Source organism: Danio rerio, chromosome 11, assembly GCF_052040795.2.
Source record: "Danio rerio strain M-AB ecotype USA chromosome 11, GRCz13ab, whole genome shotgun sequence".
In the NCBI taxonomy this organism is placed as follows: Eukaryota; Metazoa; Chordata; class Actinopteri; order Cypriniformes; family Danionidae; genus Danio; species Danio rerio.
The window spans coordinates 18,302,155-18,320,824 of record NC_141031.1 but is presented as its reverse complement, the minus strand read 5'-3'; the positions used below and the strand labels follow the sequence as shown (position 1 = coordinate 18,320,824).

Genomic DNA, 18,670 nt, shown 5'->3' with positions numbered 1-18,670 from the left:
TAACTACAGCTGTAAATAGAGCAGGTAACAGTAATAGCAGTTAGCAGTAACTGTAGCAGTTAACAGTAGCAGTAACTGCAGCAGTAGATGTAGCAGCAAGCAGATAGTAGTAGCGGGTAGCAGTAACTGCAGCAGTAAATGTAGCAGCAGGCAGATAGTAGTAGCAGGTAGCAGTACCTATAGCAGTAGCAGGTAGTAGTAACTGCAGCAGTGAATGTAGCACCAAGCAAATAGTAGTAGCAGGTAGCAGTAACTATAGCAGTAGCATGGCATACCAGATCTGCACATATAATTGCCCAGGACAGAGAGGGAGAATCCTACAAGAGATATGCACATGCAAAACGGTTACTGCTTGCAAAATCACACGCTAGCATTCCCCTTTAATCCCTGCATAAGAAACTTACCAAGCCAGGAGTAGTACACTCATTCACAAATTAGTCATCTCCATTAATGCTACAAGCAAACTAAATGGATGGCAGTCATTAACTCCATGGCAACCGACAGGAAAAACCAACGAAAAATCAGGCTAAAATGAAACAACGACGATTAATCCAAACGTTATCGAAAGAGAAAGAGAGAGAGAGGGAAAGAGCTAACTGCTAACATACCTGAAACAGATGTCAACAAATGCGGAACGAGAAAGGCGGGGCTGGAGGTGACACATCACCTAGCACAGCCAACCGGCTCTAAAATAGGCAACACTGGCCCCTGATTGGCTGTTATCAACGTCAATCACTACCACTTATCCTATACACTTTCACACTAGCTAAAAGACATAAACTTTATTTAAAATATCTTGTCAATTCAGCTTTATTTGTATAGCGCTTTTACAATGTAGATTGTGTCAAAGCAGCTTCACATAAATGGTCATACTGACTGGAACAGTGTAGTTTAGTTTTTAGTGTTTAAGCTCAGTTCAGTTTAGCTCAGTTCAGTGTGATTTAAAATCATTACTGAGAGTTCAAACACTGAAGAGCAAATTCATCGATGCGTAGCTCTACCAATCCTGAACCATGCGAGCCAGTGGCGACAGCGGAGAGGGAAAAAAACTTCAACTGATAGGAGATTGAAAAAAAAAACCTTGAGAGAACCAGACTCAGTTGGGCACGACCATTTTAATTTCTCCGCTGGCCAAAAGTCTTGTGCAGAGCTTCAGTCACCACGGTGGAGGCTGGAAGCTGGCCTCAGCGAAAACTCATCTGTCCCTGGAGCGTCACTGGAATCAGACTCATGTTCTCCACTCCCCATGACCATCAGCGCAGCAGCAGCTAAGGATATGGCCTGGTTCCGGATGTGGAAACCTTGGGATCATCTCGTCGCTGGTCTTGGATCCAATTAGTGACTCCGCATAATCTGAGGACCTCGGGATGAGTATCCCCAGGTGGAAAAAGAGGATGGAGAAATAATTAGCGTAGCTGCTGTTCATAGTGTATATAAGTAAGATACAGAAGCCTGTGTGGAACCCGCCAGGTGATGCATTGAGTGTATGCTTTACTAAACAGATGTCTTTAATCTAGTTTTGAACTGCGAGAGTGTGTCTGAGCCTCGGACATTATCAGGAAGGCTATTCCAAAGTGTAGGAGCCATAAAGGAGAAGGCTCGACCTCCTTTACTCGATTTTGCTATTCTAGGTACTACCAGAAGCCCTGAGTTTTGAGATTTTAAAGAGCCAGTTGGATAGAGCGAGTTATCTAATCCTATCACTATTCAGTCTCTTGGCGGTTAACCTCTTTGATCTATTACCCTTTGTACGGACAATATCAGACTTATTACCTCACACACACACTCCGGTGTTCCTGGGACACCCCTGGCTCATGCATCATACTCCTCAGATTGACTGGAGGAAAAATATTATTATTTCTTGAAGTGCGAGTTGTCATTTTTCTTGTCTATTGTTTGCCCGTTCTATTGTTTCTTGTACTGTCTTGCAGGAGGAGAGCATAGATTTATCTAACGTGCCACCTGAGTACTCTGACCTGTAGTGTTTAGTAAGTCTCGAGCTGCTTCTCTACCTCCTAATCATCCCTAAGACTGTGCCATAGTTATTGTTATTGCCAGGTACGTCTCCACCAAAAGGCAAACTTCATCCACTCTCTATTCCAGAGAGGGAGGCTATGGAGAAATATATTTCTGATTCCCTAGCAGCCAAGATCATTCGCCCCTGTTCATCTTTTTTTGTGAAGAAGGATGGTTTGCTCCATCCCTATAATGATTATTAAGGGTTGAATGACATCACGATTAAGAATACCTATCCTTTGCCGTTGATGTCATTGGCTTTTGAGCATCTGCAGGGGCGACCTTCTTTAGAAAATTAGATCGCCGCAATGTTTATCATTTGGTTTGTGTAAGAGAGGGATGAATGGGAGACGGCTTTAAATACTGCCAGGGGGCATTTTGAATGTTGCGTCCTTCCTTTCGGACTATCTAATGCTCCCGCTGTCTTCCAAGCTCTCGTCAATTACGAGACATGCTCATTTATGTCTACCTGCATGACATACTGATATTTTCTTCTTCTCTTCAGGTACATGTGCAACACGTCAGGCGAGTGCTTCAGAGGCTGTTAGAGAATGGTCTTTATGTCAAGGCGAAGAAATGCGTATTTAATGCGTCTGTTCCTATTTTAGAGCATACCGTGTCGAATGAGGGAATGCGCATAGATTCCTGCAAAGCCCTGCAGAGGTTTTAGGGTTTTGCCAATTTTTACTGATGTTTTATATGGAATTTCAGCCAACTGACCGCACCGCTGACTGTCTTAACCTCCACCAAAACTCCATTCAGGGGGTCAAGCGCAGCACAAGCACCGTTTTCCAAATTAATAATTTTTCTGTCTTTTGATTTTTCTATTTCTTACAAACCAGGTTCTAAGATCGTTAAGCCTGATGCACATGCTCGCATTTTTGATCATTCTAAGTACATCTCCTGAGCCCATCATCTCTGACTGCAAGATCGTCGCTGCTGTCTCTAGAGAAATCAAGATGAGAGTCTGCACTGCTCTTAAAGTCATAACGCTTCCGTTTGAATGTCCACTAGGTTGGTTATTCGTGGTATAGTTTCTTCCGTCTGACGTTACCCGGTGGGGTCACTCTTCTGGATTAGCTTGTCATCCAGGGGTAAGTCGCACGTTATTATTGATCAAACAAGGATTTTAGTGGCCACTGATGGCTCGTAATGTGGGCAATTTTGTTTTGGTTTGTTCCGTCTGTGCTGTTTCTAAGACTTTTAATTGTCCACTTTCTGGGCTCCTACAGCCTTTGTCTGTGCGTTCAAGACCCTGGTCTCACATAGCTCTAGATTTTGTCACTGGACTCCCGCCATACAGTAGTAATATGGCAATTTTGACCGTAGCGAACCGATTCTCGAAGGCAGTTCATTTTATACCTCTGCCCAAATTACCATCAGCCAGAGAAACAGCGGCAGCTCTCATTAATCATGTCTTTCATATTCATGGCCTCCCGAAAGACGTGGTCTCTGACAGAGGACCCAATTTATCTCCAAATTTTGGAAAGAATTCTGTCACCTTTTAGGGACCACGGTCAGTCTTTCTTCTGGTTTCCATCCCCAGAATAATGGTCAGACGGAGCGAGCCAATCAGGATCTTAATTACGATGTTTGGTTTCCTAAAATCTGGCCTCCTTGAGCCAGCAACTCTATTGGGTTGAGTACACACATAACTCATTGCCAGTATTTGCCATGGGCCTATCTCCATTTAAATGTAGCTTAGGTTATCAACCACCAGTGTTTCCCAGTCTGGAATCTGAAGTCATGGCCCCTCTTGCTCACGCATTTGTCTAGAAATGCCATCGTGCTGATCGTTACCCGTCTAAGCCTCCCATCTATGTTGTCGGTCAAAAAATGTGCCTTTCATCCAAGAACATTCCTCTTTCTGAGTGGTAATCTGCCTCAAATTGCCTCCGGCGTACAGGAGAGTTCACCCCATTCTCCATGTTTCCAAATAAAAGCATGTTTTTCATACATCAATTAACCTGCCTTCTCTGCCCCCCGAACCCCCACCACCTGAATGTTGAACCGAGCAATTCTGTAGCAAGATTTTAGATGTCACCCCTATCCATTCATTGTTAGGTTTTGTGAATTCAGTAGCCAGAGCCATAGGACCCTGTATGCAGTGGTGGGAGTAACGAATTACAACTACTCACGTTACTGTAATTAAGTACATTTTTGGTGTAATTGTACTTTTTATGAGTAGAATTTTAAGCCTGTAATTTTACTTGTACTTGAGTACAAATTAAGCTGAGTAATCTACTTCGTTACTTTTAAAATCACAATTCGTTACAAAGTACTGTAAATAAATTAATATTTCAGCCACGCACTGACCAGCATTTCGGTAGCCAATAAAAAAAAGCTGATCTTAACGGACCAATGAAAAGCCTGGTACATTATTTGAACCGAAAACAAGTTCAGGCTACTGCAGATTTACGTGACCGCCATCATACAGTCACAAAGTTATCAATTGACATATGGAGATTTAAGACAGAAGAAATGAGGAAGAAATAGCAGAGGATGAATGCATGGCCACACCCGGAGGAGCTGTTCACCTACAGGTATATAGGGAAGAAAGGGGACAGATGCGCTGATGTGAATAGCTGTTATCATCTAAAATGCTAATTAAATGTATGCCCAAAACTGGAATATCGCATTAAAGACTGCAAATAAAGCAGCTTTTCTGTCCATCAAGTCGAAGAGAACAAAATTGCCACCTTTCTGATTAACTGGCGACAAATTTCCAAAAGTAAAAACAGAATTTGCATCAGTAGGAGCAGCTGCGTGAATAAATTATCTTCATTTAATAAGTGACTTGCGCATCAGAAGGCAATCCTGCACGCAGTAAACGCGCGCTGGCGTTTGAAGGCGCGAGACACGGAGTGCGGGCACTCTTGACAATTCTGGAGCTCATTATTAATATAATATAATACTGAAATGGTTGAGGCGGTTTAGAATGTCCAAAACAACACTTAAGATGTTTTACAATGTGCTTAGCCAGCTGGTTTGTCCATTCACACACATTTTCAAAATATATGCGCATTATAGCGTTTCCATCAACCGTTTTTATGTGCATATCCAAAAAGCGCATAAAATAAGTGGATGAAACCTGCCCTCTGCTGTGCCATCCAACTTACACAGGGTTTCCGTGGGGTCTTAAAATGTCTAAAATATAAACATCTAAATTTTAGGCCTTAAAAAGTCTTAAATTCGCTGTTCTAGATCTGAAATATGTTTGCACAGGTCTTATTTTTCCGAGGTACATGTATCGCTACTCCTAATGCTCATTTAAATTATTTTTTTGTTGTTGCTTGGTTTCGTGGTGGTGTAGTTCTTTATTTCACTAGTCCTATTGTGATTTGCAGTATTAAAACTACAAATAATACCAGATGCAATAGCTCAGTGCGCGCGGCGAATGTGACGTCATCGCCGTGTTTGCGGAGGTTCACTTTGGATGCGCGCGACATGATTTCGGGTGAACAGTTCGCGCGGCGCCGCGCTTGATTTGAGTTGAATTTGAAGCGCTTTGAAGAGATTTTGTCTGTAACAGTACAGCTGTACAGACATCTTAACTATCCAACCATGCGTGATCAGCATAGAGATAACCAGATGACCAATAATTCTTGGCTAGAAATTGCAACAGCCATGGAAAGGAAGTGTTTTGTTAAAGTTTGGAAAAACCTGGGGGATAAGTTTGTTACAACAAAAAAGAGGCCATGGCAAAAGTGGAGACCCAGGTGGTTTTAAGATTACAGAATATGTTTTTCCACCATTTATAGGTTTTACACTGATGTATCATTTTGAAGTTAAAGCAATGTAACACAAATTAAGTAACAAATTAGGTATTTAATAACTGGACAATAATATATGAACCCATCGACTTACAGTTAACTGATGCCCAATTTCTAGGCTTTATTGGTGATGATGGACAGGATTGTTGGACCATTATTGCCTTTTCAGCTCATTAGTAGAGGACAGAAACTAGCCAGACAATAATGTGTCAATTGTTGAGTGGGCAAAAAATGTTTTTTTTTTTTTTGCTATTATTCTTGCCAGAATAAAAAAAAAAATTGTAGAGTAACCCATGTTTTGTTGTCATTGATATTTAACTTTAATAGGTAGAACTGTCCGAGATATAAACAAAAGTGAGTGATGCATCAAACTTTGCTTTAAAAAATCCTGAATAGTTATAAAACTTTATAATCAATCATTAATTTTCTTTTTGGCTTAGTTCCTTTATTAATCTGGGGTCGCCACAGCGGAATGAACAAGCTTTTTTACAAGACTTCAGTCTATAATCTGAAAAAAAAAACATTATGGTAAGAAGACAACTTAATTTGTGTGATATTTAATTTATTAATAATATGTTTAGGCACTAGGCAGTGTTGTTCTGTGGTTTTTGATGGTTCAGTTCGTGAATTAGGTATTTAAAAAAGTTTCTCCATAATTTGCAAGCGTTTTTTTTCTAATTAAATCATCTATTGATCGTACAGATAAAAGAGATAAAAGTTATCTTTATACTCAAAATAGCAAAACATTGTTTTTGTAAAATAATCATGATGCGCAGTGGGTATCGCTATCGCCTCAAAGCAAAAAGTTTGTTGGTTCAAGCCCTGGCTGAGTCAGTTGGTGTTTCTGTGTGGAGTTTGCATGTTCTCCCCATGTTGGCGTGGGTTTCCTCTATAGGTGCTCTATAATTATAATCTATAATTAATGCTGTTTACACAGTTTTAAAAGTTTTTATAGTATCTTTAGATGTGTTATGTAAAATGTGTTTTACTGCCTGGATCTTGTCTGACTCCGCATTCATGGATAATTCCACCAATATCGCCAAGCTAAAAAAGTAATTTGTAATTTTGTAATTTGAGTAGTTTTTACGAAGAGTAATTTGTACTTTTACTTGAGTACTTTTTAACACCAGTACTTTAACTTGCAATTGAGTACAATTTCAGCAATGTAACAGTACTTGTAATTGAGTACAATTTTTTTGTACTCTTACCACCACTGCCTGTATGTGATGGTGGAGACTAAAGATATATTTTTTTTTACAAACAGTTATACACCATTGAGATAAGACAAGAAATTTAAAACCGTAATAACAACTGTTCAAATTCATTACATTTATAGTTCAGGGTCCATGGGTAGTTAGTTCTTTTGTCTCTCCAGGTGTGAACTATTCATGACCATTATCACTGTAGCACATTGCTGCATGGATTCTTCGCCAATAAACAATGTAGCAAATTATAATAATGTAGATTAAGTTGCACTCATATCTATATTCATAATCTGTATAAATTATAATGTAGATTAAAGTGCTTGCATATCTACATCATTATTACTGTAACAAATTAGCTCAAGGTTATTCTTCCCGCGCCTTTTCCACCGTTATAATGTAGCGAAATATGATTTTGATTACAGTGCTCGAATTGCAAACGAATTGTCCAGTGATCGTTCGAGTGGACAGTCGAGTTTATTATGGCTATTGCTATCAAAATAAAAACCCATTAAGTTTGAGCGGGGTAACAAGGTCGAAGTTTAAGACATTAGATTCATAAATATACACAGGCATCTTTATACAAAATTAAACTTTATTGACTAATCTAACAGAAACTAACACCTAACACAAACACACATTCATACAAGTGTATAGAAGATTAAAGAAGGTAAAGTAAGAGGTTGAGAGAATGTAATGATGGGAGAACCTCGGAGTTTGTAATAGCAAACCAAACATAATCAAATTCAATATAACCCTTCTAGGGTCTTTTAGAGTTGCATTTAGTCTACATCAGTTCAGATGGAAGTGTTCTTGCGTGTGTCCATGTGATGTAAGGAAGCTCCCTTGGTTAAGCATGTGGTTCTGCTGGTTGCTCCTTGTTCTGGCGAGGGTTGGAGTGGGGTGAGTCGATGTTTGAAGTTGAAGCGGCAAAAGGGGCCAGTTGTGCTGACCACTGGTTTGCGACACACTAACTTAACTAGACTCTCGATAGAAAATAAAGGAAAGAAGGTATCTGAGATGTGAAATGTCCGAGCTGTGCATTTAACCCTTCCCATCTGGGTCTCCGCCTGCTTTCTTGGATGTTTCTCTGCTTAGGTCTCATTCTTAAGTCGTTGCAGTTGAAGAGGTTTTAGAGAAGAGAGCATGGTTCCAGAGAGTTGCATTTGCAGAGAGCTGGTTAAAGAAGGTTGGTTTCAGAGAGCCTGGTTCAAGAGGAGCGGTTTAAAGAGAGTGTGGTTCAAGTGAGAGTGCTTTTTTCAAGAGCGCGGGTGTTGCTTTTGAACACAATCTTTATAGGGCGGGTTCGGATCCACCCTCCATGGAAAGTTGACTAATTAGAAACTAACCTCTCTGCATCTGGTTTATGGCACTTTGTTCAAGGTAGAGAAATTTGCATAGGCAAATGTGATGCAAATTGGGGCAGAAATGTTCAAGTCTCTTAAAATGTTAATATGTTGCACTCGTATTAGGATAACATGTCAACGATCAAGTAGTACAGCAAGTTAGCTTTAGAACAAATCTAAACATGAACAGTTTATGAGCTCGTTTAGCTTCGGTAGAGTTAAACATTTTATGCAGAGGTATTAAAACCAAAATATTAATACAGGAGCAAGGGAAACATTGCAAAACACATGATTACACAAAGAGAGAGTAAAGTTCTTGGAATCGGATTACCACTGACCATCGAGTCTTCCTTGAGCAAAAGTTGTCTCATTTGTTGAATAAAAAGCAAAATAATTATGTGTCTGGTCGGCCATATTTGTTACAATCACTCATGCATAGAGCTGAGGTTGCCCAAAACAAGCTAAACAAAATTTAACCCTTTGTAATGTTTTCTTTAAATGCGAGAACATAATATGTTTTACATAATTGGGAAGTAAATATTCTAGCCTACAAAAGTCAAAATCAAAATAGGATCAAAAAGTCAAACAGGATAACAGTTTCAGGGCAGCATGCTACTTAATTTATCAGTCATTTTATATCATTAACACCAAAAGCAGCAAGAGATTGAGAGAACAGTCTTAACAACAGCACCTGGCTTCTGCTTGATAAATCTGTGAACCATTCCCAAGATGTGCAATCTGTCTAGACCGGTCCAATCCAGTTAGGGTCATATTTTATTGGGATTGTTTCTGCTGCATTACTAATCAATCAACTTTCCCCTGATATTTCTAGGCAACTTATCTGACTATTGCAGCCACTACTATCTAATGGATATATATTTTAATGTTAGTTTTATTTATTTTTTTATTCCTAATAAACTGACCAACACTATCTACTACTAAATACAAAAAACAGTTTAAGTTTTGTCCCCGAGAATGTTTCCAAGACTCTTACACACCCATCAAGTTAACTCTGGGTGGGGTAGGTACACCTTTAAATTACTGTTGTCAGTATCAGTATCGTTATTGTTGTACCATAATAAAAAATGCACCAGCTCTCTACGGCATTCCACACAAATCTTCCACAAATTTTGTGAATCCACCGATGCCTTTCATTCATGTCTGAATGAGAACCACACACTGTTCCATTAATGCCTACAACTTCACAGACAATCCCTAATCTATAATATATTAAATCTTCCTTACTACCTTTTTGCTGATTAATCAAAGGTGTCACCAGTAAACCAATGCCCGCATCCTCCACCAAAAACTGTAGGGATAATTTAAAGTTTTAACCCAAAGAATGTCCAGTCTGTCAGGTGAAGAAGAGCTTCTTCACCTGAGTCAGAGATTCAAATAAATAAAGTTTATATCCCTATATCTCAAGCATGAAATTTATTCATTAGTCGAAATCTTTTCAAGGTTAAATACTGATTCAAATAATCATATTAATACAGTAATAAGATAAAGGATAAACTTTGATCCATGCTGGGACTGATTGAAAGGCAGAAATCCGAATTCATCAACTGCGTGGGTAGCAATTTTCTTCACTTCATTTCAGGCAAAACAAAAGTATTACTTATAGGGCTAAAATCCTGTACACAGCAGATCTCACAACTCGACCTGCAATTAGAGGGGTACAAAGTTAGCATTGGTTCTACTGTAAAATATATGGCTGTTATATTACAAAGAAACCTAACTTTTGAAAATTATATCTCCCATGTAACAAAATCTGTCTCTTTAATCTGAGAAATATCGCTAAGTGACGTCTATGACATGCTATCCGTCTGCTTTATGCAGAAAAGTTAGTTCATGCTTTTATGATTACTAGACTTAATTGTTGTAATGCTCTGTTTGCTGGTTACCCAGCATCCTATATTAATAATCTTCAGTTAGTGCAAAATGCAGCTGCCATAGTTTTTACCGGGTCAAGAAAATATGACCATATTTCCCCAATTTTATCCTCCTTATACTGGCTGCCAGTTAAGTTCCATATTGATTATAACATATTAAATAACATAAATATAAAGCTATAAATAAGTAAACTATTTTAATAATTTTCAGTTTAGCATTTTCTTATTCGCCTAAATTTGGTGTGATTTATTGAATTTTTCATCTGCCCTCACTATTAATTATTTAAATTTATTTATTCAGGAATCTGGATTTATTTATTTTTTATATATTTCCTTAATGTTTTATTTATGCAGAAAAGTATAGATTTATTTACTCATTTATTTCTATATTTCTGTATTTCTGTATCATTTTTGCAGGTTTGGTCCTCCATAGAGGAGCTTCTAGTCAACAATGACAAGGTATACAAGCAAAAAAAAAAAAAAACTTCACAGGTTCTGCAGGTTGCGCTATGACATCAATTTGTATGCAAAAACCCAGAAGCCATTCCCTCATAACAAAGTCAATGGGTTTTTTGAATGGGATATCAGTTAAATCTCTTAAATAAGGTTTGTGGCTACCACAAACTCAAGATACTTTTACGTTTTATTCTTTGACATAAAATACATCAGTTACATCACACTTTTGATTTTTTAAAATTGGTTACACTTCTTTAAAAAGACTGTTGCTATTAAGTATATATATATGAAACTTCAGGCGGTGTCTGAGACTTTATACGTCATCAAGCTGAACTGGTCTGGAACAGCCCACTTGCGTTGGGCATTTAGATATTTCTGTTGTCTAAGTGTTTTAAGTAATAGCATTTTTTTTTTAGTTTGTAGTTTTTTTTTCTAATTGGGAATTAATATTGTGTGTAGATAATACCTTAATTTGTAGAGACTGTCATGATGGATTAATTTGTTAATCATTTATTTTAATAAAACTATTTTTGAAGATACAGCAACAGTGTCTTTTTCCTTTATTCAGTAATGCAAATGTGTGAATAAATTTGTAAAATACATAACTATTAACTGTCATTTTAACGTGATCAATTGATTCTTCATAGTTTTTTTCTTCAGCTGAACACATCTGAACTCATAACTGCAATATTTACACTACTTAAAATGTATAGCATATGTGACTATGGGCTGCTTTTCACTGCACTTTGTAAAAAAAAAAAAGTATTGATTGTTGTAGTGGCACACCATTCGTGCAAATCCTTATGTACCACCTTTTGCAGCTTCTATTCCAATAACCAGTATTTGCAAAAACGCGAGTAAGACCGAATCTTCTTTTAAAAAAGGTTTACTGAAGAAATGCAAACAATAATACAAAGTTACAATAGACTCATTCAGCTCGGTCAAAAAACTGTTACTTCCAACATCCATAACTGCAATCTGACTTAAACGTATGAACTAATGACCTCATGACGTATTGCTGTCGGAAGCCAAAATACCAAAGTAAAGGTTTTTAAACTGTATCAATTAATAAATTATGCATTTTAGATCAGTGGTTCAAGTGAGCAAAATTTAAATAATCATTTAAAGTTATTTATTTAAAATATTTTTACTATTATGTTAGAATTTTAAGCATGTGTTTTTATTTTTTTTTTTTGGTACTTAAAAATACATATATAATGGTAGGGCTGCTCGATTTTAGGAAAAATCATAATCACAATTATTTTGGTCATAATTGTAATCACGATTATTCAAAACGATTATCAGTTAAAGTCAAAATTATTAGCGCTCCTGAGAATTTTTTTTTATAAATATTTCCCAAATTATGTTTAACAGAACAAGGAATTTTAACAGTATTTCCTCTAATATTTTTTTTCTTTTAGGCTTATTTGTTTTTATTTTAGCTAGAATAAAAGCAGGTTTAAATATTTTGAAACCTATTTTAAGGTCAATATTATTAGCCCCCTTAAGCAATAAATAGTTTTGATTGTCTGCAGAAGAAACTACTGTCATACAATGACTTGCCTAATTACTCTAATTAAGCCTTTGAACTGCACTTTAATCTGAATGCTTGTATTGTGAAAAAAATCTAGTAAAATATTATGTGCTGTCATCATAGCAAAGATAAAAGAAATCAGTAATTAGAAATGAGATATCAAAACTATCATGTTCAGAAATAAGTTAAAAAATAAATAAATAAATAAAAATTCTTTCCATGAAACAGAAATTAGGCAGGAAACGTTAATATTCAGCTAATATTCAGGAGGGCTAATAATTCTGACTTCAAGTGTATACATACAGTTATTTTCCACCCTGCAAAGGAAAGAGAAATAAATACAATAGAATAAAAATATGAAACAAACTGTGCTTTAAGCATCTTCACTGTAAGAAAAACACTTTAGCTACAAAAATCCTTCAGTCAAGAGCAGAGAAACATTTTCTCGTTATGTTTGATTAATGATAAAAACAGGGGGCAGCAGGAATATTTTGTGCTGTCTCTTTAATGGTTTCTCTTTTAAGTCTTTTGATTCTCAACTCGTTTGTTTATTACACAAATGAGGGTTAATATAAATAATTACTATACACCGCGTTTTGACACCTATTTGACCATTAAAGCACTCACGTTAATGACTTTAGATGTCTGAGCTCCTCTGCTCGTCTCAGTGTGCGAATAAGAGCGAATGCTGACCAGCCGCATGCTGCTGCACATACACATATGCACGCGGTCTTTCGCGCTTTTAAGAGCAACACATTTACAACTGGAAAGGGGGCGGTATATGATGCATATAATCGTTTATCTTGATTAATGTTTTTTTATAATCGTTTAAAATCGAAATGGAATTTTCGATTAATTGTACAGCCCTATATAATAGTGGAGCATTTTTATGCCTTTCTACCTTAACACTTACTGTTTTAGATGATACAATCACAATGAATGCTTATTATATTTACATATCAATTTTTATCATGTTTTAACCTTTTTAACTAAATTATTATCACAAATGAATTATGCATAACTGGCTCTAATTGTTAATGGTCCCTAATTGTTAGGCTGGAGGACTAATCAATTACAACTAAAACATTAAGAGCCAAACAACTTAAACTTCAAATGTGTGTAAAGATCAACTTGTCTTCCTTTGTTACTCTTCCAATGTTGCTTCTTTCAACAGGCACAGTTTATTTACGGATCTTTCCAGAGTGCGGGTTCTGGTCTTCAATTTCTCTCTCCGCACTATTCCAGTGTACCCTGGCAGTGTTTAAACTATTTTCCCTATTACCCAAGAGTTGCGGGGAGATGAACTATCCACCAATAGCACCACATCTCCAATCATGAAGTTTCTGCTGGGTTTCAGCCATTTCTGACGCTCCTGAAGAAGTGGAAGATATACTCGCATCCATCTAGTCCAGAATAAATCTGCAAGATACGGAACTTGCTTCCATCTTCTTTTTGCATATGAATCATCTTTGCAGAAGATGCCTGGGGGCATGATTGGTTGAGACTTTAGAAGCAATAAGTAATTGGGAGTTAAAGACTCAATGTTGTTTGCATCATCTGAGACACTTGTGAGGGGCCTGCCATTGATGATACTTTCAGCTTCACACATTATTGTCTGAAGACAGTCATCATTCACTGTTTGCTCCTTCAATAGGGAATTAGAAATTTTTCGAGCCGTCCGGATTTGTCTTTCCCAAATCCCGCCTTGGTGAGAAGCAGCTGGGTTGTTGAATATCCATTTTGTTCTCTTGGGCTGCAAAGCTCTTTCGATCTTATAATTGTCCAGCTGTTGAATAGCTTCCTTTTATTCTCTTTCAGCTGCCACAAAGTTTGTACCATTGTCAGATCTCATGATGGTGACTTGACCTCTCCTACATATAAAACGGCGAATTGCATTGATGCAGGATTTCGTGTTGAGGCTGTCAGCTACTTCGATGTGCACAACTCTGAGCGTTAGACAAGTGAACCTTACCCCATATCTTTTAAGGGTAACCCGGCCCCGTTTAATCTGAAATGGGCCGAAGAAATCAAACCGGAAATAACCGGTGTTAGTAAAGGGAGGTTGGTGTGGGAGGAGCCGATCTTCAGGTAAGTTAGCCATCTTTTGCTCACCAACCTTTCCAGACATTGTACGGCATACTGTGCATGTGTTGATTATCTTTCTGACAGCAGAATTGGCTTGTGATATCCAATATCTGCATCTTAGTTGTGCCAACACATAGTTGCGTCCACAACGGCCTGTTCTTTGATGTATGTCGCTCAAGATCAAAGTGGCAACTTTGCTGTGTTTAAAAAGAATTGCAGGATGTTTAGCATTTTCCGGCATAGCAGATTTGTTCAGTCTTCCACCAACCCTTAACGTGCCGTCGTAAATCACTGGATCTAATTTAGACAGCTTTTTACTTCAGCAAGTTTTAGTTTTTTCATATGTTGCTTTAACTTTGATCTTTGCTTTTCAGGGTCTTTTTCAGCTTGCTTGTTTTTTAATGCCTCTTTTCTTTCTGTTTTCTGTTTCCACAGATAACTCTACTTTTCCAATCCAAGCCACTGCTCGTTTAACCTTACTCCAATCTGAATAATGGTTTATCGGCTGGTTCATTGGTTCTACATTCTCTTCAACTTTAACTGTGTTAACAACAACTGCACTTTTGACCTCTGGGTCATTGTCAAGACTTTCATTCCTTCTCACAGGTTGTTCCGGCCAATCCTCTTCATGCAACAGAAAGTCTGGTCCACTTATCCATGTTCCCCCTTGTGCTAAGCTTTTCGCCTTCAGGCCTCTGCTGGCTTGATCTGCAGGGTTTTCATTTGTTCCGACATATTTCCATTGCGATGACTTGGTTGCTTCTCGGATCAAGGAAATTCTGTTTACAGAGAAATGAGATGGTTCATTTTCTGAATCCTTCAGTTCCTTTCTTACAGAACCATTCACCACCCAACCTATAGCTGTCTTCACTGCAAAAGGAACTCCATCTTGACTATTAATAATGTGGTAGGGTTCCATGGCTCTTGAACAGTTAACTCCGATAAGCAGACCTACATCAGCTTCTATTTCTGGTAAGCTGACTTTCTGAAGGTAAGACTACTCTTTAATATCTGACTGTTTGGGTATATTGGGCTATGAGTGAACACTTTGGATAACTCAATGAACAATGTGTCTTCGAGCCCGCACACTTTTAAGTCTGATATCACAAAACTGTTCAATAGCGTTTGTTCTCCTGATTTATCTTGTCCCATAGTGCTAAGAAGTATTCTTGTGGGTTTCCCTTTAACATTCAATTTCCTTTGTAGGTCTACCGTGCAGAATGATGCTGTGCTTCCCGGGTCCAGAAAAGTATATGTTTCTATATGCTTATTACTATTCTTTGATTTGACTTTCACGGGTACTATTGATAACACACATTCAGTTTCTCCGGCTCCCATAAGACCACATGACTCTTGTGTGATGGGAACGTCTATACATGACGCTTCTTTACGCTGAGCACCATCTTTATTTTCTGATGAGACAGAACTTTTCTCCTTCACTTTGTGCAGAATATTGGGCTGCTTTAATGCACATTCTTTGCACTCTAACTTTTGTTTGCAGAATTTACTAAGGTGTCCAGGAACCAAACATCCAAAGCATAAGCCCTTTGCTTTCAGAAATTCCACTCGTTTTTCATGTGGCTGACATTTAATTTTACTGCATGAAGCAAGAGTGTAAGACTGCTGGCAGTACAAGCATGGTTTAGCAAAGACATTTGCTGGTTTAATTATGTAAGGAGGCTTGATAGGTATTTTTTTGAGGTGCTTTACTTTTGGTAGCAACACTAATCGCAAAACTGCTTACTCTAACCTATTTCCTTGCAGGCAGCTTTTCACTTAGATTCAGCTTTCCAGCTGTGTTTGGGCGGCTTTCTGAGATGTTACCAAACATAGGATCAATAGCTATCTTGGCCTGGCGGTCTATGAAACTCACCAAATCTGCAAACCATGCTCTTCTAGCTCTTCATTCTTTAAGTTCGAAAGCTTCAACACGCCATCTTTCTTTAAGTTTGTAAGGCAGTTTGGATATCACTGTCCTCATGTTGGTAGGATTATCCATTTCTTCTAAAAATTCAATAGTTACAATACACTCGATCAGCTCGGTCAAAAAACTGTATTGCATCCAAGTTACATCCATAACTGCAATCTGACTTAAACGTATGAACTAATGACCTCCTGACGTATTGCTGTCGGAAGCCAAAATACCCAAGTAAAGGTTTTTAAATTGTATCAATTATTAAATTATGCATTTTAGATTATACAATTACAATGAATTCTTATTATATTTAAATTTAAATTTTTATCATGTTTTAACCTTTTTAACTAAATTATTATCACAAATGAATTATGCATAACTGGGTCTTACAATTGTTGTTCTCTAATATCCATGATGAACTTGCAGGCATTTCATAAACCTTGCGCTTCATCACTAAGGTAAGTGGGCTGTATGGACGCGCATACACTTACTGTATTTACATATGTCTTGTGATAATACTGTGTAGACACATTTAAGAAACATACAAAACATGTTTTAAAACTTTTACAACAACCATAAAGCAAAAACAAATATATATTTCCCATGTAAAAACTATCCAAAAGGCACTATATATATATATATATATATATATATATATATATATATATATATATATATATATATATATATATTTATATATATATATATATATATATATATAGCATACTAGGTCTATATGCAGATGAGTTTTTGCGTATACGTATTTGTTTATAATATTTATAGCATGGATTATATATATATATATATATATATATATATATATATATATATATATATATATATTTATGAGGCACCGTGTAGGATTTAAATCAAACTTTGCTTATCAACACACACATAAACACGTGCATATACACCTATAAATTACTCACATATAGACCTATACTATTGGATGTTCAAAGCAACATATATGAAACTTGTGTATATACATATAAACTTGACGCACGCATACACCCACTCCCACACGCGCATACATATAAACTCCATCTATGCATACACACCCACATTAACACACGCGCATACATATAAACTTCATCCATGTATACACCCACATTAACACACGCGCATACATATAAACTTCATCCATGCATACACACCCACATTAACACACGCACATACATATAAATTTCATCCATGCATACACCCACATTAACACACGCGCATACATATAAACTTCATCCATGCATACACCCACATTAACACACGCATACATATAAACTTCATCCATGCATACACACCCACATTTACACACGCGCATACATATAAACTTCATCCATGCATACACCCACATTAACACACGCGCATACATATAAAGTTCATCCATGCATACACCCACATTAACACACGCGCATACATATAAACTTCATCCGCGCATACACACCCACATTAACACACGCGCATACATATAAACTCCATCTATGCATACACACCCACATTAACACACGCGCATACATATAAACTCCATCTATGCATACACACCCACATTAACACACGCGCATACATATAAACTCCATCTATGCATACACACCCACATTAACACACGCACATGCATATAAACTCCATCTATGCATACACACCCACATTAACACACGCGCATACATATAAACTCCATCTATGCATACACACCCACATTTACACACGCACATACTTATAAACTCGGTCCTTGAACACACACGCACATACATAAACTTGATCCTTCCACACACCCATAAAACAGTTGTACAAACTTTACATATATATATATATATATATATATATATATATATATATATATATATATATATATATATATATATATATATATGTGTGTGTGTGTGTATATGTGTATGTGTGTGTGTGTGTGCGCGCGCGCGCGCAAGTTATTTCATATGTGAATGCGCATGAATTTTTCACTTTAAAAGGAAGGTGTTTTAGTATAAAAGGAAGTTATCTCAGTTTATAAAATAGAAGTCCTTCAGTGTAAAAGTCCCAGCCTAAACGAAATGTATCATTATTTATAATTATAAGCATGTATCAGGTAATTTCAATTAGTTGTGTTGTAGTGAAATTTATCCTATCGTTAAGCTTATGAATTATAAATAATGTGATTAATTGAGGTATTAGGTTTTTTGATTATTGAAAACATGACATGACTGCTCCAGCAAAATGTTTATTAAAAATCCTAAAATAAGTGAAAGCAGTAAGTTTAATTAATACAAAGTCACATATGAAGTATATCATTTTAGTTATTATTAGAATACATTTTGTCTAATATGGTTTTCTTTATGGTGTCGCTATCCTTAATGGGTTATTTTGGTTATATTATGTGCTCCACACTTCAGTCCAGAAGGTGGCAGGAATGCACCTTGTTGGTTTGCCAGCTGCCATTAATCAAAAAATAAGACGAAGTAAGCT

At 37.0% G+C, this 18,670-nt stretch overlaps 2 long non-coding RNA genes across 2 annotated transcripts in view; both read right to left on the bottom strand.

Annotated features, from left to right (window-relative positions):
- Positions 1–18,670, bottom strand: part of LOC148679633 (uncharacterized) — a 114,782-nt gene that overhangs the window by 17,325 nt on the left and 78,787 nt on the right. The gene's annotated exons all lie outside the window — the stretch shown is intronic.
- Positions 769–11,838, bottom strand: LOC147841732 (uncharacterized). Its single transcript, XR_015502606.1, has 4 exons — positions 10,604–11,838; positions 8,614–10,036; positions 7,004–8,081; positions 769–4,114 (listed from the first exon to the last, which is right to left on the bottom strand). It is a non-coding gene; the product is annotated as an uncharacterized LOC147841732 (long non-coding RNA).